This window comes from Anas acuta, unplaced genomic scaffold, assembly GCF_963932015.1.
Source record: "Anas acuta unplaced genomic scaffold, bAnaAcu1.1 SCAFFOLD_47, whole genome shotgun sequence".
Taxonomy (NCBI): domain Eukaryota; kingdom Metazoa; phylum Chordata; class Aves; order Anseriformes; family Anatidae; genus Anas; species Anas acuta.
The window spans coordinates 27581-55160 of NW_027076249.1; positions in this window are offsets into that span (position 1 = coordinate 27581).

Consider the following 27580-nt stretch of genomic DNA (forward strand, 5'->3'; position numbering starts at 1 on the left):
AGCCTAAATATAGCCCTCGGCGCAATGGGAGAAGACTGAAAAAGCGGGCCTCAGAAAACGCATTGCGATTCCCCTTGGACCATCCCAAAGTGTCCCCAAAGGAAGGCTTTGGGTACAACTGAACTCCCCAGGGGAGCCTTAACACAGGACCACATGCAACTGGACCCTCCGTATTCGCTCTTTCACAGCAACCCTAAATATAACCCTGGCCAGCATGGCAGACGACTGAAAACTCAGGCCCCAGAAAATGCGTTAAAAGCCTAATTCGCCCATCCAAAAGTGCCCCCAGAGGAAGGCTTTGGGTACAACTGAACTCCCCAGGGGAGCCTTTATGCAGCCCCACATGCAACTGGACCCTCCCTATTCGCTCTTTCACAGCAACCCTAAGTATAGCCCTGGCCCGCCTGGCAGTCGACTGAAAGCTCGGGCCACAGAAAATGAGTTACGAGCCCCATTCGCCCATCCAAAAGTGCCCCCAAAGGAAGGCTTTGGGTACATCTGAACTCCCCAGGGGAGCCTTTACGCAGCCCCACATGCAACTGGACCCACCTTGTTCACTGTTTAGGAGCAACCCTAAATATACCCCTAGCCAGCATGGCAGAAGATTGAAAACTTTGGCTCCAGAAAATGCGTTTCAAGCCCCATTCACCCATCCAAAAGTGCCCCCAGAGGAAGGCTTTGGGTACAAGTGAACTCCCCAGGGGAGCCTTTATGCAGCCCCACATGCAACTGGACCCTCCTTGTTCACTATTTACGAGCATCCCTAAATATACCCCTAGCCACCATGGCAGAAGACTGAAAATTCGGGCCCCTGAAAATGCGTTAATAGCCTAATTCGCCTATCCAAAAGTGCCCCCAGAGGAAGGCTTTGGGTACAAGTGAACTCCCCAGGGGAGCCTTTATGCAGCCCCACATGCAACTGGACCCTCCTTGTTCACTGTTTACGAGCAACCCTAAATATACCCCTAGCCACCATGGCAGAAGACTGAAAACTCGTCCACAGAAAAAGCGTTTCAAGCCCCTTTCGCCCATACAGAAGTCCCCCCAAAGGAAGGCTTTGGGTACAAGTGAACTCCCCAGGGGAGCCTTTACGCAGCCCCACATGCAACTGGACCCTCCGTGTTCGCTCTTTACAGCAACCCTAAATATAACCCTTGCCATCATGGCAGAAGACTGAAAACTCGTCCACAGAAAAAGCGTTTCAAGCCCCTTTCGCCCATACAGAAGTCCCCCCAAAGGAAGGCTTTGGGTACAACTGAACTCCCCAGGGGAGCCTTTATGCAGCCCCACATGCAACTGGACCCTCCGGGTTCACTCTTTCACCGCAAGCCTAAATATAGCCCTCGGCGCAAGGGGAGAAGACTGAAAAAGCGGGCCCCAGAAAACGCATTGCGATTCCCCTTGGACCATCCAAAAGTGCCCCCAAAGGAAATCTTTGGGTACAACTGGACTCCCCAGGGGAGCCTTAACGCAGCCCCACATGCAACTGGACCCTCCGTATTCTCTCTTTCACAGCAACCCTAAATATAGCCCTGGCCCGCCTAGCAGTCGACTGAAAACTCGGGCCCCAGAAAATGCGTTAAAAGCCTAATTCGCCCATCGAAAAGTGCCCCCAGAGGAAGGCTTTGGGTACAAGTGAACTCCCCAGGGGAGCCTTTACGCAGCCCCACATGCAACTGGACCCTCCTTGTTCACTGTTTACGAGCAACCCTAAATATACCCCTAGCCACAATGGCAGAAGACTGAAAACTCGGGCTCCAGAAAATGCGTTTCAAGCCCCATTCACCCATCCAGAAGTGCCCCCAAAGGAAGGCTTTGGGTACAACTGAACTCCCCAGGGGAGCCTTTATGCAGCCCCACATGCAACTGGACCCTCCGGGTTCACTCTTTCACAGCAACCCTAAGTATAGCCCTAGCACGCCTGGCAGTCGACTGAAAGCTCGGGCCACAGAAAATGAGTTACGAGCCCCATTCGCCCATCCAAAAGTGCCCCCAGAGGAAGGCTTTGGGTACAACTGAACTCCCCAGGGGAGCCTTTACGCAGCCCCACATGCAACTGGACACTCCGTATTCGCTCTTGCACAGCAACCCTAAGTATAGCCCTGGCCCGCCTGGCAGTCGACTGAAAGCTCGGGCCACAGAAAATGAGTTACGAGCCCCATTCGCCCATCCAAAAGTGCCCCCAAAGGAAGGCTTTGGGTACATCTGAACTCCCCAGGGGAGCCTTTACGCAGCCCCACGTGCAACTGGACCCTCCTTGTTCACTGTTTAGGAGCAACCCTAAATATACCCCTAGCCACCATGGCAGAAGACTGAAAACTTGGGCTCCAGAAAATGCGTTTCAAGCCCCATTCACCCATCCAAAAGTGCCCCCAGAGGAAGGCTTTGGGTACAAGTGAACTCCCCAGGGGAGACTTTATGCAGCCCCACATGCAACTGGACCCTCCTTGTTCACTGTTTACGAGCATCCCTAAATATACCCCTAGCCACCATAGCAGAAGACTGAAAATTCGGGCCCCTGAAAATGCGTTAATAGCCTAATTCGACCATCCAAAAGTGCCCGCAAAGGAAGGCTTTGGGTACAACTGAACTCCCCAGGGGAGCCTTTACGCAGCCCCACATGCAACTGGACCCTCCGTGTTCGCTCTTTACAGCAACCCTAAATATAACCCTTGCCAGCATGGCAGAAGACTGAAAACTCGTCCACAGAAAAAGCGTTTCAAGCCCCTTTCGCCCATCCAGAAGTGCCCCCAAAGGAAGGCTTTGGGTACATCTGAACTCCCCAGGGGAGCCTTTATGCAGCCCCACATGCAACTGGACCCTCCGGGTTCACTCTTTCACCGCAAGCCTAAATATAGCCCCAGCACGCCTGGCAGTCGACTGAAAGCTCAGGCCACAGAAAATGTGTTACGAGCCCCATTCGCCCATCCAAAAGTGCCCGCAAAGGAAGGCTTTGGGTACAACTGAACTCCCCAGGGGAGCCTTTACGCAGCCCCACATGCAACTGGACCCTCCGTGTTCGCTCTTTACAGCAACCCTAAATATAACCCTTGCCAGCATGGCAGAAGACTGAAAACTCGTCCACAGAAAAAGCGTTTCAAGCCCCTTTCGCCCATACAGAAGTCCCCCCAAAGGAAGGCTTTGGGTACAACTGAACTCCCCAGGGGAGCCTTTACGCAGCCCCACATGCAACTGGACACTCCGTATTCGCTCTTGCACAGCAACCCTAAATATAGCCCTGGCCCGCCTGGCAGTCGACTGAAAACTCGGGCCCCTGAAAATGCATTAAAAGCCTAATTCGCCCACCCAAAAGTGCCCCCAGAGGAAGGCTTTGGGTACAAGTGAACTCCCCAGGGGAGCCTTTACGCAGCCCCACATGCAACTGGACCCTCCTTGTTCACTGTTTACGAGCAACCCTAAATATACCCCTAGACACCATGGCAGAAGACTGAAAACTCGGGCCACAGAAAATGCGTTTCAAGCCCCATTCACCCATCCAGAAGTGCCCCCAAAGGAAGGCTTTGGGTACAAGTGAACTCCCCAGGGGAGCCTTTACGCAGCCCCACATGGAACTGGACACTCCGTATTCGCTCTTGCACAGCAACCCTAAATATACCCCTAGCCACCATGGCAGTCGACTGAAAACTCGGGCCCCTGAAAATGCATTAAAAGCCTAATTCGCCCACCCAAAAGTGCCCCCAGAGGAAGGCTTTGGGTACAAGTGAACTCCCCAGGGGAGCCTTTACGCAGCCCCACATGCAACTGGACCCTCCTTGTTCTCTGTTTAGGAGCAACCCTAAATATACCCCTAGCCACCATGGCAGAAGACTGAAAACTTGGGCTCCAGAAAATGCGTTTCAAGCCCCATTCACCCATCCAAAAGTGCCCCCAGAGGAAGGCTTTGGGTACAAGTGAACTCCCCAGGGGAGCCTTTACGCAGCCCCACATGCAACTGGACCCTCCTTGTTCACTGTTTACGAGCAACCCTAAATATACCCCTAGCAACCATGGCAGAAGACTGAAAACTCGTCCACAGAAAAAGCGTTTCAAGCCCCTTTCGCCCATACAGAAGTTCCCCCAAAGGAAGGCTTTGGGTACAAGTGAACTCCCCAGGGGAGCCTTTACGCAGCCCCACATGCAACTGGACCCTCCGTGTTCGCTCTTTACAGCAACCCTAAATATAACCCTAGCCAGCATGGCAGAAGACTGAGAACTCGTCCACAGAAAAAGGGTTTCAAGCCACTTTCGCCCATACAGAAGTCCCCCCAAAGGAAGGCTTTGGGTACAACTGAACTCCCCAGGGGAGGCTTTACGCAGCCCCACATGCAACTGGACCCTCCGGGTTCACTCTTTCACCGCAAGCCTAAATATAGCCCTCGGCGCAATGGGAGAAGACTGAAAAAGTGGGCCCCAGAAAACGCATTGCGATTCCCCTTGGACCATCCAAAAGTGCCCCCAAAGGAAATCTTTGGGTACAACTGGACTCCCCAGGGGAGCCTTAACGCAGCCCCACATGCAACTGGACCCTCCGTATTCGCTCTTTCACAGCAACCCTAAATATAGCCCTGGCCCGCCTGGCAGTCGACTGAAAACTCGGGCCCCTGAAAATGCATTAAAAGCCTAATTCGCCCATCGAAAAGTGCCCCCAGAGGAAGGCTTTGGGTACAAGTGAACTCCCCAGGGGAGCCTTTACGCAGCCCCACATGCAACTGGACCCTCCTTGTTCACTGTTTACGAGCAACCCTAAATATACCCCTAGCCACCATGGCAGAAGACTGAAAACTCGGGCTCCAGAAAATGCGTTTCAAGCCCCATTCACCCATCCAGAAGTGCCCCCAAAGGAAGGCTTTGGGTACAAGTGAACTCCCCAGGGGAGCATTTATGCAGCTCCACATGCAACTGGACCCTCCCTATTCGCTCTTTCACCGCAAGCCTAAATATAGCCCTAGCACGCCTGGCAGTCGACTGAAAGCTCGGGCCACAGAAAATGTGTTACGAGCCCCATTCGCCCATCCAAAAGTGCCCCCGAAGGAAGGCTTTGGGTACATCTGAACTCCCCAGGGGAGCCTTTACACAGCCCCACATGCAACTGGACCCTCCGTGTTCGCTCTTTACAGCAAACCTAAATATAGCCCAAGCCAGCATGGCAGAAGACTGAAAACTCGGGCCACAGAAAAAGCGTTTCAAGCCCCATTCACCCATCCAGAAGTGCCCCCGAAGGAAGGCTTTGGGTACATCTGAACTCCCCAGGGGAGCCTTTACACAGCCCCACATGCAACTGGACCCTCCGTGTTCGCTCTTTACAGCAAACCTAAATATAGCCCAAGCCAGCATGGCAGAAGACTGAAAACTCGGGCCACAGAAAAAGCGTTTCAAGCCCCATTCACCCATCCAGAAGTGCCCCCAAAGGAAGGCTTTGGGTACAACTGAACTCCCCAGGGGAGCCTTTATGCAGCCCCACATGCAACTGGACCCTCCGGGTTCACTCTTTCACCGCAAGCCTAAATACAGCCCTAGCACGCCTGGCAGTCGACTGAAAGCTCGGGCCCGAGAAAGTGTGTTACGAGCCCCATTCGCCCATCCAAAAGTGCCTCCAAAGGAAGGCTTTGGGTACAAGTGAACTCCCCAGGGGAGCCTTTATGCAGCCCCACATGCAACTGGACCTTCCGGGTTCACTCTTTCACAGCAACCCTAAATATAGCCCTGGCCGCCTGGCAGTCAACTGAAAACTCGGGCCCCACAAAATGCATTAAAAGCCTAATTCGCCCATCCAAAAGTGCCCCCAGAGGAAGGCTTTGGGTACAACTGAACTCCCCAGGGGAGCCTTTACGCAGCCCCACATGCAACTGGACCTTCCTTGTTCACTGTTTACGAGCAACCCTACATATACCCCTAGCCACCATGGCAGAAGACTGAAAACTCGGGCTCCAGAAAATGCGTTTCAAGCCCCATTCACCCATCCAGAAGTGCCCCCAAAGGAAGGCTTTGGGTACAAGTGAACTCCCCAGGGGAGCCTTTATGCAGCCCCACATGCAACTGGACCCTCCGGGTTCACTCTTTCACCGCAAGCCTAAATATAGCCCTCGGCGCAATGGGAGAAGACTGAAAAAGCGGGCCTCAGAAAACGCATTGCGATTCCCCTTGGACCATCCCAAAGTGTCCCCAGAGGAAGGCTTTGGGTACAACTGGACTCCCCAGGGGAGCCTTAACGCAGCCCCACATGCAACTGGACCCTCCGGGTTCGCTCTTTACAGCAACCCTAAATATAGCCCTGGCCCGCCTGGCAGTCGACTGAAAACTCGGGCCCCAGAAAATGCATTAAAAGCCTAATTCGCCCATCCAAAAGTGCCCCCAGAAGAAGGCTTTGGGTACATCTGAACTCCCCAGGGGAGCTTTTACGCAGCCCCACATGCAACTGGACCCTCCGTATTCGCTCTTTAGGAGCAACCCTAAATATAACCCTAGCCAGCATGGCAGAAGACTGAAAACTCGGGCCACAGAAAATGCGTTTCAAGCCCCTTTCGCGCATACAGAAGTCCCCCCAAAGGAAGGCTTTGGGTACAAGTGAACTCCCCGGGGGAGCCTTTATGCAGCCCCACATGCAACTGGACCCTCCGGGTTCACTCTTTCACTGCAAGCCTAAATATAGCCCTTGCCCGCCTGGCAGTCGACTGAAAGCTCGGGCCACAGAAAATGTGTTACGAGCCCCATTCGCTCATCCAAAAGTGCCCCCAGAGGAAGGCTTTGGGTACATCTGAACTCCCCAGGGGAGCCTTTACGCAGCCCCACATGCAACTGGACCCTCCGTGTTCGCTCTTTACAGCAACCCTAAATATAACCCAAGCCAGCATGGCAGAAGACTGAAAACTCGGGCCACAGAAAAAGCGTTTCAAGCCCCTTTCGCCCATCCAGAAGTGCCCCCAAAGGAAGGCTTTGGGTACAAGTGAACTCCCCAGGGGAGCCTTTATGCAGCCCCACATGCAACTGGACCCTCCGTATTCGCTCTTTCACAGCAACCCTAAATATAGCCCTCGGCGCAATGGGAGAAGACTGAAAAAGCGGGCCCCAGAAAACGCCTTGCGATTCCCCTTGGACCATCCAAAAGTGCCCCCAAAGGAAATCTTTGGGTACAACTGGACTCCCCAGGGGAGCCTTAACGCAGCCCCACATGCAACTGGACCCTCCGTGTTCGCTCTTTAGAGCAACCCTAAATATAACCCAAGCCAGCATGGCAGAAGACTGAAAACTCGGGCTCCAGAAAATGCGTTTCAAGCCCCATTCACCCATCCAGAAGTGCCCCCAAAGGAAGGCTTTGGGTACAACTGTACTCCCCAGGGGAGCCTTTATGCAGCCCCACATGCAACTGGACCCTCCTTGTTCACTGTTTTCGAGCAACCCTAAATATACCCCTAGCCACCATGGCAGAAGACTGAAAACTCGGGCTCCAGAAAACGCGTTTCAAGCCCCATTCACCCATCCAGAAGTACCCCCAAAGGAAGGCTTTGGGTACAACTGAACTCCCCAGGGGAGCCTTTATGCAGCCCCACATGCAACTGGACCCTCCGGGTTCACTCTTTCACCGCAAGCCTAAATATAGCCTAGCACGCCTGGCAGTCGACTGAAAGCTCGGGCCACAGAAAATGTGTTACGAGCCCCATTCGCTCATCCAAAAGTGCCCCCAAAGGAAGGCTTTGGGTACATCTGAACTCCCTAGGGGAGCCTTTACGCAGCCCCACATGCAACTGGACCCTCCGTGTTCGCTCTTTACAGCAACCCTAAATATAACCCTAGCCACCATGGCAGAAGACTGAAAACTCGTCCACAGAAAAAGCGTTTCAAGCCCCTTTCGCCCATCCAGAAGTGCCCCCAAAGGAAGGCTTTGGGTACAAGTGAACTCCCCAGGGGAGCCTTTATGCAGCCCCACATGCAACTGGACCCTCCGGGTTCACTCTTTCACCGCAAGCCTAAATATAGCCCTCGGCGCAATGGGAGAAGACTGAAAAAGCGGGCCCCAGAAAACGCATTGCGATTCCCCTTGGACCATCCAAAAGTGCCCCCAAAGGAAATCTTTGGGTACAACTGGACTCCCCAGGGGAGCCTTAACGCAGCCCCACATGCAACTGGACCCTCCGTATTCGCTCTTTCACAGCAACCCTAAATATAGCCCTGGCCCGCCTGGCAGTCTACTGGAAACTCGGGCCCCAGAAAATGCATTAAAAGCCTAATTCGCCCATCCAAAAGTGCCCCCAGAGGAAGGCTTTGGGTACAACTGAACTCCCCAGGGGAGCCTTTACGCAGCCCCACATGCAACTGGACCCTCCTTGTTCACTGTTTACGAGCAAGCCTAAATATACCCGTAGCCACCATGGCAGAAGACTGAAAACTCGGGCTCCAGAAAATGCGTTTCAAGCCCCATTCACCCATCCAGAAGTGCCCCCAAAGGAAGGCTTTGGGTACAAGTGAACTCCCCAGGGGAGCCTTTATGCAGCCCCACATGCAACTGGACCCTCCGGGTTCACTCTTTCACCGCAAGCCTAAATATAGCCCTAGCACGCCTGGCAGTCGACTGAAAGCTCGGGCCCCAGAAAATGTGTTACGAGCCCCATTCGCACATCCAAAAGTGCCCCCAAAGGAAGGCTTTGGGTACAAGAGAACTCCCCAGGGGAGCCTTTATGCAGCCCTACATGCAACTGGACCCTCCGTGTTCGCTCTTTACAGCAACCCTAAATATAACCCTGGCCCGCCTGGCAGTCGACTGAAAGCTCGGGCCACAGAAAATATGTTACGAGCCCCATTCGCCCATCCAAAAGTGCCCCCAAAGGAAGGCTTTGGGTACATCTGAACTCCCCAGGGGAGCCTTTACGCAGCCCCACATGCAACTGGACCCTCAGTGTTCGCTCTTTACAGCAACCCTAAATATAACCCTAGCCAGCATGGCAGAAGACTGAAAACTCGGGCCACAGAAAAAGCGTTTCAAGCCCCTTTCGCCCATCCAGAAGTGCCCCCAAAGGAAGGCTTTGGGTACAAGTGAACTCCCCAGGGGAGCCTTTATGCAGCCCCACATGCAACTGGACCCTCCGGGTTCACTCTTTCACCGCAAGCCTAAATATAGCCCTCGGCGCAATGGGAGAAGACTGAAAAAGCGGGCCCCAGAAAACGCATTGCGATTCCCCTTGGACCATCCAAAAGTGCCCCCAAAGGAAATCTTTGGGTACAACTGGACTCCCCAGGGGAGCCTTAACGCAGCCCCACATGCAACTGGACCATCCGTATTCGCTCTTTCACAGCAACCCTAAATATAGCCCTGGCCCGCCTGGCAGTCGACTGAAAACTCGGGCCCCAGAAAATGCGTTAAAAGCCTAATTCGCCCATCCAAAAGTGCCCCCAGAGGAAGGCTTTGGGTACAAGTGAACTCCCCAGGGGAGCCTATATGCAGCCCCACATGCAACTGGACCCTCCGTATTCGCTCTTGCACAGCAACCCTAAATATAGCCCTAGCACGCCTGGCAGTCGACTGAAAGCTCGGGCCACAGAAAATGTGTTACGAGCCCCATTCGCCCATCCAAAAGTGCCCCCAAAGGAAGGCTTTGGGTACATCTGAACTCCCCAGGGGAGCCTTTACGCAGCCCCACATGCAACTGGACCCTCCTTGTTCTCTGTTTAGGAGCAACCCTAAATATACCCCTAGCCACCATGGCAGAAGACTGAAAACTTGGGCTCCAGAAAATGCGTTTCAAGCCCCATTCACCCATCCAAAAGTGCCCCCAGAGGAAGGCTTTGGGTACAAGTGAACTCCCCAGGGGAGCCTTTACGCAGCCCCACATGCAACTGGACCCTCCTTGTTCACTGTTTACGAGCAACCCTAAATATACCCCTAGCAACCATGGCAGAAGACTGAAAACTCGTCCACAGAAAAAGCGTTTCAAGCCCCTTTCGCCCATACAGAAGTTCCCCCAAAGGAAGGCTTTGGGTACAAGTGAACTCCCCAGGGGAGCCTTTACGCAGCCCCACATGCAACTGGACCCTCCGTGTTCGCTCTTTACAGCAACCCTAAATATAACCCTAGCCAGCATGGCAGAAGACTGAGAACTCGTCCACAGAAAAAGGGTTTCAAGCCACTTTCGCCCATACAGAAGTCCCCCCAAAGGAAGGCTTTGGGTACAACTGAACTCCCCAGGGGAGGCTTTACGCAGCCCCACATGCAACTGGACCCTCCGGGTTCACTCTTTCACCGCAAGCCTAAATATAGCCCTCGGCGCAATGGGAGAAGACTGAAAAAGTGGGCCCCAGAAAACGCATTGCGATTCCCCTTGGACCATCCAAAAGTGCCCCCAAAGGAAATCTTTGGGTACAACTGGACTCCCCAGGGGAGCCTTAACGCAGCCCCACATGCAACTGGACCCTCCGTATTCGCTCTTTCACAGCAACCCTAAATATAGCCCTGGCCCGCCTGGCAGTCGACTGAAAACTCGGGCCCCTGAAAATGCATTAAAAGCCTAATTCGCCCATCGAAAAGTGCCCCCAGAGGAAGGCTTTGGGTACAAGTGAACTCCCCAGGGGAGCCTTTACGCAGCCCCACATGCAACTGGACCCTCCTTGTTCACTGTTTACGAGCAACCCTAAATATACCCCTAGCCACCATGGCAGAAGACTGAAAACTCGGGCTCCAGAAAATGCGTTTCAAGCCCCATTCACCCATCCAGAAGTGCCCCCAAAGGAAGGCTTTGGGTACAAGTGAACTCCCCAGGGGAGCATTTATGCAGCTCCACATGCAACTGGACCCTCCCTATTCGCTCTTTCACCGCAAGCCTAAATATAGCCCTAGCACGCCTGGCAGTCGACTGAAAGCTCGGGCCACAGAAAATGTGTTACGAGCCCCATTCGCCCATCCAAAAGTGCCCCCGAAGGAAGGCTTTGGGTACATCTGAACTCCCCAGGGGAGCCTTTACACAGCCCCACATGCAACTGGACCCTCCGTGTTCGCTCTTTACAGCAAACCTAAATATAGCCCAAGCCAGCATGGCAGAAGACTGAAAACTCGGGCCACAGAAAAAGCGTTTCAAGCCCCATTCACCCATCCAGAAGTGCCCCCGAAGGAAGGCTTTGGGTACATCTGAACTCCCCAGGGGAGCCTTTACACAGCCCCACATGCAACTGGACCCTCCGTGTTCGCTCTTTACAGCAAACCTAAATATAGCCCAAGCCAGCATGGCAGAAGACTGAAAACTCGGGCCACAGAAAAAGCGTTTCAAGCCCCATTCACCCATCCAGAAGTGCCCCCAAAGGAAGGCTTTGGGTACAACTGAACTCCCCAGGGGAGCCTTTATGCAGCCCCACATGCAACTGGACCCTCCGGGTTCACTCTTTCACCGCAAGCCTAAATACAGCCCTAGCACGCCTGGCAGTCGACTGAAAGCTCGGGCCCGAGAAAGTGTGTTACGAGCCCCATTCGCCCATCCAAAAGTGCCTCCAAAGGAAGGCTTTGGGTACAAGTGAACTCCCCAGGGGAGCCTTTATGCAGCCCCACATGCAACTGGACCTTCCGGGTTCACTCTTTCACAGCAACCCTAAATATAGCCCTGGCCGCCTGGCAGTCAACTGAAAACTCGGGCCCCACAAAATGCATTAAAAGCCTAATTCGCCCATCCAAAAGTGCCCCCAGAGGAAGGCTTTGGGTACAACTGAACTCCCCAGGGGAGCCTTTACGCAGCCCCACATGCAACTGGACCTTCCTTGTTCACTGTTTACGAGCAACCCTACATATACCCCTAGCCACCATGGCAGAAGACTGAAAACTCGGGCTCCAGAAAATGCGTTTCAAGCCCCATTCACCCATCCAGAAGTGCCCCCAAAGGAAGGCTTTGGGTACAAGTGAACTCCCCAGGGGAGCCTTTATGCAGCCCCACATGCAACTGGACCCTCCGGGTTCACTCTTTCACCGCAAGCCTAAATATAGCCCTCGGCGCAATGGGAGAAGACTGAAAAAGCGGGCCTCAGAAAACGCATTGCGATTCCCCTTGGACCATCCCAAAGTGTCCCCAGAGGAAGGCTTTGGGTACAACTGGACTCCCCAGGGGAGCCTTAACGCAGCCCCACATGCAACTGGACCCTCCGGGTTCGCTCTTTACAGCAACCCTAAATATAGCCCTGGCCCGCCTGGCAGTCGACTGAAAACTCGGGCCCCAGAAAATGCATTAAAAGCCTAATTCGCCCATCCAAAAGTGCCCCCAGAAGAAGGCTTTGGGTACATCTGAACTCCCCAGGGGAGCTTTTACGCAGCCCCACATGCAACTGGACCCTCCGTATTCGCTCTTTAGGAGCAACCCTAAATATAACCCTAGCCAGCATGGCAGAAGACTGAAAACTCGGGCCACAGAAAATGCGTTTCAAGCCCCTTTCGCGCATACAGAAGTCCCCCCAAAGGAAGGCTTTGGGTACAAGTGAACTCCCCGGGGGAGCCTTTATGCAGCCCCACATGCAACTGGACCCTCCGGGTTCACTCTTTCACTGCAAGCCTAAATATAGCCCTTGCCCGCCTGGCAGTCGACTGAAAGCTCGGGCCACAGAAAATGTGTTACGAGCCCCATTCGCTCATCCAAAAGTGCCCCCAGAGGAAGGCTTTGGGTACATCTGAACTCCCCAGGGGAGCCTTTACGCAGCCCCACATGCAACTGGACCCTCCGTGTTCGCTCTTTACAGCAACCCTAAATATAACCCAAGCCAGCATGGCAGAAGACTGAAAACTCGGGCCACAGAAAAAGCGTTTCAAGCCCCTTTCGCCCATCCAGAAGTGCCCCCAAAGGAAGGCTTTGGGTACAAGTGAACTCCCCAGGGGAGCCTTTATGCAGCCCCACATGCAACTGGACCCTCCGTATTCGCTCTTTCACAGCAACCCTAAATATAGCCCTCGGCGCAATGGGAGAAGACTGAAAAAGCGGGCCCCAGAAAACGCCTTGCGATTCCCCTTGGACCATCCAAAAGTGCCCCCAAAGGAAATCTTTGGGTACAACTGGACTCCCCAGGGGAGCCTTAACGCAGCCCCACATGCAACTGGACCCTCTGTGTTCGCTCTTTAGAGCAACCCTAAATATAACCCAAGCCAGCATGGCAGAAGACTGAAAACTCGGGCTCCAGAAAATGCGTTTCAAGCCCCATTCACCCATCCAGAAGTGCCCCCAAAGGAAGGCTTTGGGTACAACTGTACTCCCCAGGGGAGCCTTTATGCAGCCCCACATGCAACTGGACCCTCCTTGTTCACTGTTTTCGAGCAACCCTAAATATACCCCTAGCCACCATGGCAGAAGACTGAAAACTCGGGCTCCAGAAAACGCGTTTCAAGCCCCATTCACCCATCCAGAAGTACCCCCAAAGGAAGGCTTTGGGTACAACTGAACTCCCCAGGGGAGCCTTTATGCAGCCCCACATGCAACTGGACCCTCCGGGTTCACTCTTTCACCGCAAGCCTAAATATAGCCTAGCACGCCTGGCAGTCGACTGAAAGCTCGGGCCACAGAAAATGTGTTACGAGCCCCATTCGCTCATCCAAAAGTGCCCCCAAAGGAAGGCTTTGGGTACATCTGAACTCCCTAGGGGAGCCTTTACGCAGCCCCACATGCAACTGGACCCTCCGTGTTCGCTCTTTACAGCAACCCTAAATATAACCCTAGCCACCATGGCAGAAGACTGAAAACTCGTCCACAGAAAAAGCGTTTCAAGCCCCTTTCGCCCATCCAGAAGTGCCCCCAAAGGAAGGCTTTGGGTACAAGTGAACTCCCCAGGGGAGCCTTTATGCAGCCCCACATGCAACTGGACCCTCCGGGTTCACTCTTTCACCGCAAGCCTAAATATAGCCCTCGGCGCAATGGGAGAAGACTGAAAAAGCGGGCCCCAGAAAACGCATTGCGATTCCCCTTGGACCATCCAAAAGTGCCCCCAAAGGAAATCTTTGGGTACAACTGGACTCCCCAGGGGAGCCTTAACGCAGCCCCACATGCAACTGGACCCTCCGTATTCGCTCTTTCACAGCAACCCTAAATATAGCCCTGGCCCGCCTGGCAGTCTACTGGAAACTCGGGCCCCAGAAAATGCATTAAAAGCCTAATTCGCCCATCCAAAAGTGCCCCCAGAGGAAGGCTTTGGGTACAACTGAACTCCCCAGGGGAGCCTTTACGCAGCCCCACATGCAACTGGACCCTCCTTGTTCACTGTTTACGAGCAAGCCTAAATATACCCGTAGCCACCATGGCAGAAGACTGAAAACTCGGGCTCCAGAAAATGCGTTTCAAGCCCCATTCACCCATCCAGAAGTGCCCCCAAAGGAAGGCTTTGGGTACAAGTGAACTCCCCAGGGGAGCCTTTATGCAGCCCCACATGCAACTGGACCCTCCGGGTTCACTCTTTCACCGCAAGCCTAAATATAGCCCTAGCACGCCTGGCAGTCGACTGAAAGCTCGGGCCCCAGAAAATGTGTTACGAGCCCCATTCGCACATCCAAAAGTGCCCCCAAAGGAAGGCTTTGGGTACAAGAGAACTCCCCAGGGGAGCCTTTATGCAGCCCTACATGCAACTGGACCCTCCGTGTTCGCTCTTTACAGCAACCCTAAATATAACCCTGGCCCGCCTGGCAGTCGACTGAAAGCTCGGGCCACAGAAAATATGTTACGAGCCCCATTCGCCCATCCAAAAGTGCCCCCAAAGGAAGGCTTTGGGTACATCTGAACTCCCCAGGGGAGCCTTTACGCAGCCCCACATGCAACTGGACCCTCAGTGTTCGCTCTTTACAGCAACCCTAAATATAACCCTAGCCAGCATGGCAGAAGACTGAAAACTCGGGCCACAGAAAAAGCGTTTCAAGCCCCTTTCGCCCATCCAGAAGTGCCCCCAAAGGAAGGCTTTGGGTACAAGTGAACTCCCCAGGGGAGCCTTTATGCAGCCCCACATGCAACTGGACCCTCCGGGTTCACTCTTTCACCGCAAGCCTAAATATAGCCCTCGGCGCAATGGGAGAAGACTGAAAAAGCGGGCCCCAGAAAACGCATTGCGATTCCCCTTGGACCATCCAAAAGTGCCCCCAAAGGAAATCTTTGGGTACAACTGGACTCCCCAGGGGAGCCTTAACGCAGCCCCACATGCAACTGGACCATCCGTATTCGCTCTTTCACAGCAACCCTAAATATAGCCCTGGCCCGCCTGGCAGTCGACTGAAAACTCGGGCCCCAGAAAATGCGTTAAAAGCCTAATTCGCCCATCCAAAAGTGCCCCCAGAGGAAGGCTTTGGGTACAAGTGAACTCCCCAGGGGAGCCTATATGCAGCCCCACATGCAACTGGACCCTCCGTATTCGCTCTTGCACAGCAACCCTAAATATAGCCCTAGCACGCCTGGCAGTCGACTGAAAGCTCGGGCCACAGAAAATGTGTTACGAGCCCCATTCGCCCATCCAAAAGTGCCCCCAAAGGAAGGCTTTGGGTACATCTGAACTCCCCAGGGGAGCCTTTACGCAGCCCCACATGCAACTCGACCCTCCGTGTTCGCTCTTTACAGCAACCCTAAATATAACCCTAGGCAGCATGGCAGAAGACTGAAAACTCGGGCTACAGAAAAAGCGTTTCAAGCCCCTTTCGCCCATACAGAAGTCCACCCAAAGGAAGGCTTTGGGTACAAGTGAACTCCCCAGGGGAGCCTTTATGCAGCCGCACATGTAACTGGACCCTCCGGGTTCACTCTTTCACCGCAAGCCTAAATATAGCCCTCGGCGCAATGGGAGAAGACTGAAAAAGCGGGCCCCAGAAAACGCATTGCGATTCCCCTTGGACCATCCAAAAGTGCCCCCAAAGGAAATCTTTGGGTACAACTGGACTCCCCAGGGGAGCCTTAACGCAGCCCCACATGCAACTGGACCCTCCGGGTTCACTCTTTCACCGCAAGCCTAAATATAGCCCTCGGCGCAATGGGAGAAGACTGAAAAAGCGGGCCCCAGAAAACGCATTGCGATTCCCCTTGGACCATGCAAAAGTGCCCCCAAAGGAAGGCTTTGGGTACAAGTGAACTCCCCAGGGGAGCCTTTATGCAGCCCCACATGCAACTGGACCCTCCGTATTCGCTCTTTCACAGCAACCCTAAATATAGCACTGGCCCGCCTGGCAGTCGACTGAAAACTCGGGCCCCAGAAAATGCATTAAAAGCCTAATTCCCCCATCCAAAAGTGCCCCCAGAGGAAGGCTTTGGGTACAAGTGAACTCCCAAGGGGAGCCTTTATGCAGCCCCACATGCAACTGGACCCTCCGTGTTCGCTCTTTACAGTAATCCTAAATATAGCCCTGGCCCGCCTGGCAGTCGACTGAAAACTCCGGCCACAGAAAATGCGTTTCAAGCCCCTTTCGCGCATACAGAAGTGCCCCCAAAGGAAGGCTTTGGGTACAAGTGAACTCCCCAGGGGAGCCTTTATGCAGCCCCACATGCAACTGGACCCTCCGGGTTCACTCTTTCACCGCAAGCCTAAATATAGCCCTCGGCGCAATGGGAGAAGACTGAAAAAGCGGGCCTCAGAAAACGCATTGCGATTCCCCTTGGACCATCCCAAAGTGTCCCCAAAGGAAGGCTTTGGGTACAACTGAACTCCCCAGGGGAGCCTTAACACAGGACCACATGCAACTGGACCCTCCTTGTTCACTGTTTTCGAGCAACCCTAAATATACCCCTAGCCACCATGGCAGAAGACTGAAAACTCGGGCTCCAGAAAATGCATTTCAAGCCCCAATCACCCATCCAGAAGTGCCCCCAAAGGAAGGCTTTGGGTACAACTGGTCTCCCCACGGGAGCCTTTATGCAGCCCCACATGCAACTGGACCCTCCGGGTTCGCTCTTTACAGAAACCCTAAATATAGCCCTGGCCCGCCTGGCAGTCGACTGAAAACTCGGGCCCCAGAAAATGCATTAAAAGCCTAATTCGCCCATCCAAAAGTGCCCCCAGAAGAAGGCTTTGGGTACATCTGAACTCCCCAGGGGAGCTTTTACGCAGCCCCACATGCAACTGGACCCTCCGTATTCGCTCTTTAGGAGCAACCCTAAATATAACCCTAGCCAGCATGGCAGAAGACTGAAAACTCGGGCCACAGAAAATGCGTTTCAAGCCCCTTTCGCGCATACAGAAGTCCCCCCAAAGGAAGGCTTTGGGTACAAGTGAACTCCCCAGGGGAGCCTTTATGCAGCCCCACATGCAACTGGACCCTCCGGGTTCACTCTTTCACTGCAAGCCTAAATATAGCCCTTGCCCGCCTGGCAGTCGACTGAAAGCTCGGGCCACAGAAAATGTGTTACGAGCCCCATTCGCTCATCCAAAAGTGCCCCCAGAGGAAGGCTTTGGGTACATCTGAACTCCCCAGGGGAGCCTTTACGCAGCCCCACATGCAACTGGACCCTCCGTGTTCGCTCTTTACAGCAACCCTAAATATAACCCAAGCCAGCATGGCAGAAGACTGAAAACTCGGGCCACAGAAAAAGCGTTTCAAGCCCCTTTCGCCCATCCAGAAGTGCCCCCAAAGGAAGGCTTTGGGTACAAGTGAACTCCCCAGGGGAGCCTTTATGCAGCCCCACATGCAACTGGACCCTCCGGGTTCACTCTTTCACCGCAAGCCTAAATATAGCCCTCGGCGCAATGGGAGAAGACTGAAAAAGCGGGCCCCAGAAAACGCCTTGCGATTCCCCTTGGACCATCCAAAAGTGCCCCCAAAGGAAATCTTTGGGTACAACTGGACTCCCCAGGGGAGCCTTAACGCAGCCCCACATGCAACTGGACCCTCCGTGTTCGCTCTTTAGAGCAACCCTAAATATAACCCAAGCCAGCATGGCAGAAGACTGAAAACTCGGGCTCCAGAAAATGCGTTTCAAGCCCCATTCACCCATCCAGAAGTGCCCCCAAAGGAAGGCTTTGGGTACAACTGTACTCCCCAGGGGAGCCTTTATGCAGCCCCACATGCAACTGGACCCTCCTTGTTCACTGTTTACGAGCAACCCTAAATATACCCCTAGCCACCATGGCAGAAGACTGAAAACTCGGGCTCCAGAAAACGCGTTTCAAGCCCCATTCACCCATCCAGAAGTACCCCCAAAGGAAGGCTTTGGGTACAACTGAACTCCCCAGGGGAGCCTTTATGCAGCCCCACATGCAACTGGACCCTCCGGGTTCACTCTTTCACCGCAAGCCTAAATATAGCCTAGCACGCCTGGCAGTCGACTGAAAGCTCGGGCCACAGAAAATGTGTTACGAGCCCCATTCGCCCATCCAAAAGTGCCCCCAAAGGAAGGCTTTGGGTACATCTGAACTCCCTAGGGGAGCCTTTACGCAGCCCCACATGCAACTGGACCCTCCGTGTTCGCTCTTTACAGCAACCCTAAATATAACCCTAGCCACCATGGCAGAAGACTGAAAACTCGTCCACAGAAAAAGCGTTTCAAGCCCCTTTCGCCCATCCAGAAGTGCCCCCAAAGGAAGGCTTTGGGTACATCTGAACTCCCCAGGGGAGCCTTTATGCAGCCCCACATGCAACTGGACCCTCCGGGTTCACTCTTTCACCGCAAGCCTAAATATAGCCCTCGGCGCAATGGGAGAAGACTGAAAAAGCGGGCCCCAGAAAACGCATTGCGATTCCCCTTGGACCATCCAGAAGTGCCACCAAGGGAAATCTTTGGGTACAACTGGACTCCCCAGGGGAGCCTTAACACAGCCCCACATGCAACTGGACCCTCCGTATTCGCTCTTTCACAGCAACCCTAAATATAGCCCTGGCCCGCCTGGCAGTCTACTGGAAACTCGGGCCCCAGAAAATGCATTAAAAGCCTAATTCGCCCATCCAAAAGTGCCCCCAGAGGAAGGCTTTGGGTACAACTGAACTCCCCAGGGGAGCCTTTACGCAGCCCCACATGCAACTGGACCCTCCTTGTTCACTGTTTACGAGCAAGCCTAAATATACCCGTAGCCACCATGGCAGAAGACTGAAAACTCGGGCTCCAGAAAATGCGTTTCAAGCCCCATTCACCCATCCAGAAGTGCCCCCAAAGGAAGGCTTTGGGTACAAGTGAACTCCCCAGGGGAGCCTTTATGCAGCCCCACATGCGACTGGACCCTCCGGGTTCACTCTTTCACCGCAAGCCTAAATATAGCCCTAGCACGCCTGGCAGTCGACTGAAAGCTCGGGCCCCAGAAAATGTGTTACGAGCCCCATTCGCACATCCAAAAGTGCCCCCAAAGGAAGGCTTTGGGTACAAGAGAACTCCCCAGGGGAGCCTTTATGCAGCCCTACATGCAACTGGACCCTCCGTGTTCGCTCTTTACAGCAACCCTAAATATAACCCTGGCCCGCCTGGCAGTCGACTGAAAGCTCGGGCCACAGAAAATGTGTTACGAGCCCCATTCGCCCATCCAAAAGTGCCCCCAAAGGAAGGCTTTGGGTACATCTGAACTCCCCAGGGGAGCCTTTACGCAGCCCCACATGCAACTGGACCCTCAGTGTTCGCTCTTTACAGCAACCCTAAATATAACCCTAGCCAGCATGGCAGAAGACTGAAAACTCGGGCCACAGAAAAAGCGTTTCAAGCCCCTTTCGCCCATCCAGAAGTGCCCCCAAAGGAAGGCTTTGGGTACAAGTGAACTCCCCAGGGGAGCCTTTATGCAGCCCCACATGCAACTGGACCCTCCGGGTTCACTCTTTCACCGCAAGCCTAAATATAGCCCTCGGCGCAATGGGAGAAGACTGAAAAAGCGGGCCCCAGAAAACGCATTGCGATTCCCCTTGGACCATCCAAAAGTGCCCCCAAAGGAAATCTTTGGGTACAACTGGACTCCCCAGGGGAGCCTTAACGCAGCCCCACATGCAACTGGACCCTCCGTATTCGCTCTTTCACAGCAACCCTAAATATAGCCCTGGCCCGCCTGGCAGTCGACTGAAAACTCGGGCCCCAGAAAATGCGTTAAAAGCCTAATTCGCCCATCCAAAAGTGCCCCCAGAGGAAGGCTTTGGGTACAAGTGAACTCCCCAGGGGAGCCTTTACGCAGCCCCACATGCAACTCGACCCTCCGTGTTCGCTCTTTACAGCAACCCTAAATATAACCCTAGGCAGCATGGCAGAAGACTGAAAACTCGGGCTACAGAAAAAGCGTTTCAAGCCCCTTTCGCCCATACAGAAGTCCACCCAAAGGAAGGCTTTGGGTACAAGTGAACTCCCCAGGGGAGCCTTTATGCAGCCGCACATGTAACTGGACCCTCCGGGTTCACTCTTTCACCGCAAGCCTAAATATAGCCCTCGGCGCAATGGGAGAAGACTGAAAAAGCGGGCCCCAGAAAACGCATTGCGATTCCCCTTGGACCATCCAAAAGTGCCCCCAAAGGAAATCTTTGGGTACAACTGGACTCCCCAGGGGAGCCTTAACGCAGCCCCACATGCAACTGGACCCTCCGGGTTCACTCTTTCACCGCAAGCCTAAATATAGCCCTCGGCGCAATGGGAGAAGACTGAAAAAGCGGGCCCCAGAAAACGCATTGCGATTCCCCTTGGACCATGCAAAAGTGCCCCCAAAGGAAGGCTTTGGGTACAAGTGAACCCCCCAGGGGAGCCTTTATGCAGCCCCACATGCAACTGGACCCTCCGTATTCGCTCTTTCACAGCAACCCTAAATATAGCACTGGCCCGCCTGGCAGTCGACTGAAAACTCGGGCCCCAGAAAATGCATTAAAAGCCTAATTCCCCCATCCAAAAGTGCCCCCAGAGGAAGGCTTTGGGTACAAGTGAACTCCCCAGGGGAGCCTTTATGCAGCCCCACATGCAACTGGACCCTCCGGGTTCACTCTTTCACCGCAAGCCTAAATATAGCCCTCGGCGCAATGGGAGAAGACTGAAAAAGCGGGCCTCAGAAAACGCATTGCGATTCCCCTTGGACCATCCCAAAGTGTCCCCAAAGGAAGGCTTTGGGTACAACTGAACTCCCCAGGGGAGCCTTAACACAGGACCACATGCAACTGGACCCTCCGTATTCGCTCTTTCACAGCAACCCTAAATATAACCCTGGCCAGCATGGCAGACGACTGAAAACTCAGGCCCCAGAAAATGCGTTAAAAGCCTAATTCGCCCATCCAAAAGTGCCCCCAGAGGAAGGCTTTGGGTACAACTGAACTCCCCAGGGGAGCCTTTATGCAGCCCCACATGCAACTGGACCCTCCCTATTCGCTCTTTCACAGCAACCCTAAGTATAGCCCTGGCCCGCCTGGCAGTCGACTGAAAGCTCGGGCCACAGAAAATGAGTTACGAGCCCCATTCGCCCATCGAAAAGTGCCCCCAGAGGAAGGCTTTGGGTACAAGTGAACTCCCCAGGGGAGCCTTTACGCAGCCCCACATGCAACTGGACCCTCCTTGTTCACTGTTTACGAGCAACCCTAAATATACCCCTAGCCACAATGGCAGAAGACTGAAAACTCGGGCTCCAGAAAATGCGTTTCAAGCCCCATTCACCCATCCAGAAGTGCCCCCAAAGGAAGGCTTTGGGTACAACTGAACTCCCCAGGGGAGCCTTTATGCAGCCCCACATGCAACTGGACCCTCCGGGTTCACTCTTTCACAGCAACCCTAAGTATAGCCCTAGCACGCCTGGCAGTCGACTGAAAGCTCGGGCCACAAAAAATGAGTTACGAGCCCCATTCGCCCATCCAAAAGTGCCCCCAGAGGAAGGCTTTGGGTACAACTGAACTCCCCAGGGGAGCCTTTACGCAGCCCCACATGCAACTCGACCCTCCGTGTTCGCTCTTTACAGCAACCCTAAATATAACCCTAGCCAGCATGGCAGAAGACTGAGAACTCGTCCACAGAAAAAGGGTTTCAAGCCCCTTTCGCCCATACAGAAGTCCCCCCAAAGGAAGGCTTTGGGTACAACTGAACTCCCCAGGGGAGGCTTTACGCAGCCCCACATGCAACTGGACCCTCCGGGTTCACTCTTTCACCGCAAGCCTAAATATAGCCCTCGGCGCAATGGGAGAAGACTGAAAAAGGGGGCCCCAGAAAACGCATTGCGATTCCCCTTGGACCATCCAAAAGTCCCCCCAAAGGAAGGCTTTGGGTACAACTGAACTCCCCAGGGGAGCCTTTACGCAGCCCCACATGCAACTGGACCCTCCGTATTCGCTCTTGCACAGCAACCCTAAATATAGCCCTAGCCCGCCTGGCAGTCGACTGAAAACTCGGGCCCCTGAAAATGCATTAAAAGCCTAATTCGCCCATCCAATAGTGCCCCCAGAGGATGGCTTTGGGTACAAGTGAACTCCCCAGGGGAGCCTTTACGCAGCCCCACATGCAACTGGACCCTCCTTGTTCACTGTTTACGAGCAACCCTAAATATACCCCTAGCCACAATGGCAGAAGACTGAAAACTCGGGCTCCAGAAAATGCGTTTCAAGCCCCATTCACACATCCAGAAGTGCCCCCAAAGGAAGGCTTTGGGTACAAGTGAACTCCCCAGGGGAGCCTTTATACAGCCCCACATGCAACTGGACCCTCCGTATTCGCTCTTTCACAGCAACCCTAAGTATAGCCCTGGCCCGCCTGGCAGTCGACTGAAAGCTCGGGCCACAGAAAATGAGTTACGAGCCCCATTCGCCCATCCAAAAGTGCCCCCAAAGGAAGGCTTTGGGTACATCTGAACTCCCCAGGGGAGCCTTTACGCAGCCCCACGTGCAACTGGACCCTCCTTGTTCACTGTTTAGGAGCAACCCTAAATATACCCCTAGCCACCATGGCAGAAGACTGAAAACTTGGGCTCCAGAAAATGCGTTTCAAGCCCCATTCACCCATCCAAAAGTGCCCCCAGAGGAAGGCTTTGGGTACAAGTGAACTCCCCAGGGGAGACTTTATGCAGCCCCACATGCAACTGGACCCTCCTTGTTCACTGTTTACGAGCATCCCTAAATATACCCCTAGCCACCATAGCAGAAGACTGAAAATTCGGGCCCCTGAAAATGCGTTAATAGCCTAATTCGCCCATCCAAAAGTGCCCGCAAAGGAAGGCTTTGGGTACAAGTGAACTCCCCAGGGGAGCCTTTATGCAGCCCCACATGCAACTGGACCCTCCGTGTTCGCTCTTTACAGCAACCCTAAATATAACCCTTGCCAGCATGGCAGAAGACTGAAAACTCGTCCACAGAAAAAGCGTTTCAAGCCCCTTTCGCCCATACAGAAGTCCCCCCAAAGGAAGGCTTTGGGTACAACTGAACTCCCCAGGGGAGCCTTTACGCAGCCCCACATGCAACTGGACACTCCGTATTCGCTCTTGCACAGCAACCCTAAATATAGCCCTGGCCCGCCTGGCAGTCGACTGAAAACTCGGGCCCCTGAAAATGCATTAAAAGCCTAATTCGCCCACCCAAAAGTGCCCCCAGAGGAAGGCTTTGGGTACAAGTGAACTCCCCAGGGGAGCCTTTACGCAGCCCCACATGCAACTGGACCCTCCTTGTTCACTGTTTACGAGCAACCCTAAATATACCCCTAGACACCATGGCAGAAGACTGAAAACTCGGGCCACAGAAAATGCGTTTCAAGCCCCATTCACCCATCCAGAAGTGCCCCCAAAGGAAGGCTTTGGGTACAAGTGAACTCCCCAGGGGAGCCTTTACGCAGCCTTACATGGAACTGGACACTCCGTATTCGCTCTTGCACAGCAACCCTAAATATACCCCTAGCCACCATGGCAGTCGACTGAAAACTCGGGCCCCTGAAAATGCATTAAAAGCCTAATTCGCCCACCCAAAAGTGCCCCCAGAGGAAGGCTTTGGGTACAAGTGAACTCCCCAGGGGAGCCTTTACGCAGCCCCACATGCAACTGGACCCTCCTTGTTCTCTGTTTAGGAGCAACCCTAAATATACCCCTAGCCACCATGGCAGAAGACTGAAAGCTCGGGCCACAGAAAATGTGTTACGAGCCCCATTCGCCCATCCAAAAGTCCCCCCAAAGGAAGGCTTTGGGTACAACTGAACTCCCCAGGGGAGCCTTTATGCAGCCCCACATGCAACTGGACCCTCCTTGTTCACTGTTTACGAGCAACCCTAAATATACCCCTAGCCACCATGGCAGAAGACTGAAAACTCGTCCACAGAAAAAGCGTTTCAAGCCCCTTTCGCCCATACAGAAGTCCCCCCAAAGGAAGGCTTTGGGTACAAGTGAACTCCCCAGGGGAGCCTTAACGCAGCCCCACATGCAACTGGACCCTCCGTGTTCGCTCTTTACAGCAACCCTAAATATAACCCTAGCCAGCATGATAGAAGACTGAAAACTCGTCCACAGAAAAAGCGTTTCAAGCCCCTTTCGCCCATACAGAAGTCCCCCCAAAGGAAGGCTTTGGGTACAAGTGAACTCCCCAGGGGAGCCTTTACGCAGCCCCACATGCAACTGGACCCTCCGGGTTCACTCTTTCACCGCAAGCCTAAATATAGCCCTCGGCGCAATGGGAGAAGACTGAAAAAGCGGGCCCCAGAAAACGCATTGCGATTCCCCTTGGACCATCCAAAAGTGCCCCCAAAGGAAATCTTTGGGTACAACTGGACTCCCCAGGGGAGCCTTTACGCAGCCCCACATGCAACTGGACCCTCCTTGTTCACTGTTTACGAGCAACCCTAAATATACCCCTAGCCACAATGGCAGAAGACTGAAAACTCGGGCTCCAGAAAATGCGTTTCAAGACCCATTCACCCATCCAGAAGTGCCCCCAAAGGAAGGCTTTGGGTACAAGTGAACTCCCCAGGGGAGCCTTTATACAGCCCCACATGCAACTGGACCCTCCGTATTCGCTCTTTCACAGCAACCCTAAGTATAGCCCTGGCCCGCCTGGCAGTCGACTGAAAGCTCGGGCCACAGAAAATGAGTTACGAGCCCCATTCGCCCATCCAAAAGTGCCCCCAAAGGAAGGCTTTGGGTACATCTGAACTCCCCAGGGGAGCCTTTACGCAGCCCCACGTGCAACTGGACCCTCCTTGTTCACTGTTTAGGAGCAACCCTAAATATACCCCTAGCCACCATGGCAGAAGACTGAAAACTTGGGCTCCAGAAAATGCGTTTCAAGCCCCATTCACCCATCCAAAAGTGCCCCCAGAGGAAGGCTTTGGGTACAAGTGAACTCCCCAGGGGAGACTTTATGCAGCCCCACATGCAACTGGACCCTCCTTGTTCACTGTTTACGAGCATCCCTAAATATACCCCTAGCCACCATGGCAGAAGACTGAAAATTCGGGCCCCTGAAAATGCGTTAATAGCCTAATTCGCCCATCCAAAAGTGCCCCCAGAGGAAGGCTTTGGGTACAAGTGAACTCCCCAGGGGAGCCTTTACGCAGCCCCACATGCAACTGGACCCTCCTTGTTCACTGTTTACGAGCAACCCTAAATATACCCGTAGCCACCATGGCAGAAGACTGAAAACTCGGGCTCCAGAAAATGCGTTTCAAGCCCCATTCACCCATCCAGAAGTGCCCCCAAAGGAAGGCTTTGGGTACAAGTGAACTCCCCAGGGGAGCCTTTATGCAGCTCCACATGCAACTGGACCCTCCGTATTCGCTCTTTCACCGCAAGCCTAAATATAGCCCTAGCGCGCCTGGCAGTCGACTGAAAGCTCGGGCCACAGAAAATGTGTTACGAGCCCCATTCGCCCATCCAAAAGTGCCCCCAAAGGAAGGCTTTGGGTACATCTGAACTCCCCAGGGGAGCCTTTACGCAGCCCGACATGGAACTGGACCCTCCGTGTTCGCTCTTTACAGCAACCCTAAATATAACCCTAGCCAGCATGGCAGAAGACTGAAAACTCGGGCTCCAGAAAAAGCGTTTCAAGCCCCTTTCGCCCATCCAGAAGTGCCCCCAAAGGAAGGCTTTGGGTACAAGTGAACTCCCCAGGGGAGCCTTTATGCAGCCCCACATGCAACTGGACCCTCCGGGTTCACTCTTTCACCGCAAGCCTAAATATAGCCCTAGCACGCCTGGCAGTCGACTGAAAGCTCGGGCCACAGAAAATGTGTTACGAGCCCCATTCGCCCATCCAAAAGTGCCCCCAAAGGAAGGCTTTGGGTACATCTGAACTCCCCAGGGGAGCCTTTATGCAGCCCCAAATGCAACTAGGTCCTAGTGCGGCTAGCACACACGTCTCGAGGGTGCTCGGGACGGACGGCTGCCGCTCCGGGACTGATAGCTGCCGAGATAACGGAACACAGCCTCCTGCTTCGCGGCAACGCTGGCAGCCACACCGCTTGTGGCCGTTCATCCCTGTCTTGCGATCACTTTCGTCGAGCCCAAGGCGGGACCCGGACCCCGGTGCGGCTAGCACACACGTCGCCCAGGACCGAAGCCCAGGGTCCACATCCGGACGCCTGCCGCTCTGGATTGTCTGAATCCCCGGTCCCCGGCACTGCGTAACTCCGAGCCGCTGAACGACAGCCTCCACTTCTCGACACGGCTGGCAGCCACAGCGCTTGTGGCCGGACAACCGTGTCGTAGGATCTCCTTCCCCGAGGCGCCCGAAATGGGATCCGGACCCCGGTGCGGCGAGCAAACACGACACCCAGGATGGAGTCAAAGGGCTCGGGAAGCCGGACCCACGCTGCCCGTGGAGGGACACTCGTGTCCTGCGACCGAAAGAGCTGAGCCGACCGAGGTCCCACCCGGACCCCGGTGCGGCTAGCACACACGTCGCCCAGGACCGAAGCCCAGGGTCTACATCCGGACGCCTGCCGCTCTGGAATGTCTGAATCCCCGGTCCCAGGGACGGCGTAACTCCTAGCCGCTGAACGAAAGCCTGACGCTTCGCGGCAAGTCTGACTCCCATGCCGCTCGTGGCCGGACAACCGTGTCTTGGGATCGTTGTCCCCAGTCCGCCCGAGACGGGACCCGGACCCCGGTGCGGCTAGCACACACGTCGCGCAGGACCGGAGCCTAGGGGCTCGGGAAGCCGGACCCACGCTGCCCGTAGAGGGACACACGTTTCCTGCGATCGAAATAGCGGAGCCGACAGAGGTTCGACCGGGTCCTAGTGCAGCTAGCGCACACTTCGCCCAGGACCGGAGCGTGGCTGTTCGGGAAGGACGGCCGCCGCTCCGGACAGGACAGAAGCTTTCGTCTCGGGGACAGCCAGCCCCCGAGCCAGAGGATGACAGCCTCTTGTTTCACGACACGGCTGCTACGCATGCAGCTCGTGGCCGGACCACTGTGTCGTGGGATCTCCTTCCCCGATTCGCCCAAGACAGAACCCGGACCCCAGTGCGGCTAGCACACACGTCGCCCAGGATAGGAGCGTGGTTGTTCGGGACGGACGGCTGCCGCTCCGTAGAGGACAGAACCCCATGTCCCCGCGACTGCCAGCCCACGAGCCGGCGGAGGACAGCCACACGCTTCGCGGCAAGGCTCGCAGCCACACCGCTTGTGGCGGGTCACCCGTATCTTGCGATCATTTTAGTCGAGCCGCCCAAGGCGGGACCCGGACCCCGGTGCGGCTAGCACACACGTCGCCCAGGACCGAAGCCCAGGGTCTACATCCGGACGCCTGCCGCTCTGGAATGTCTGAATC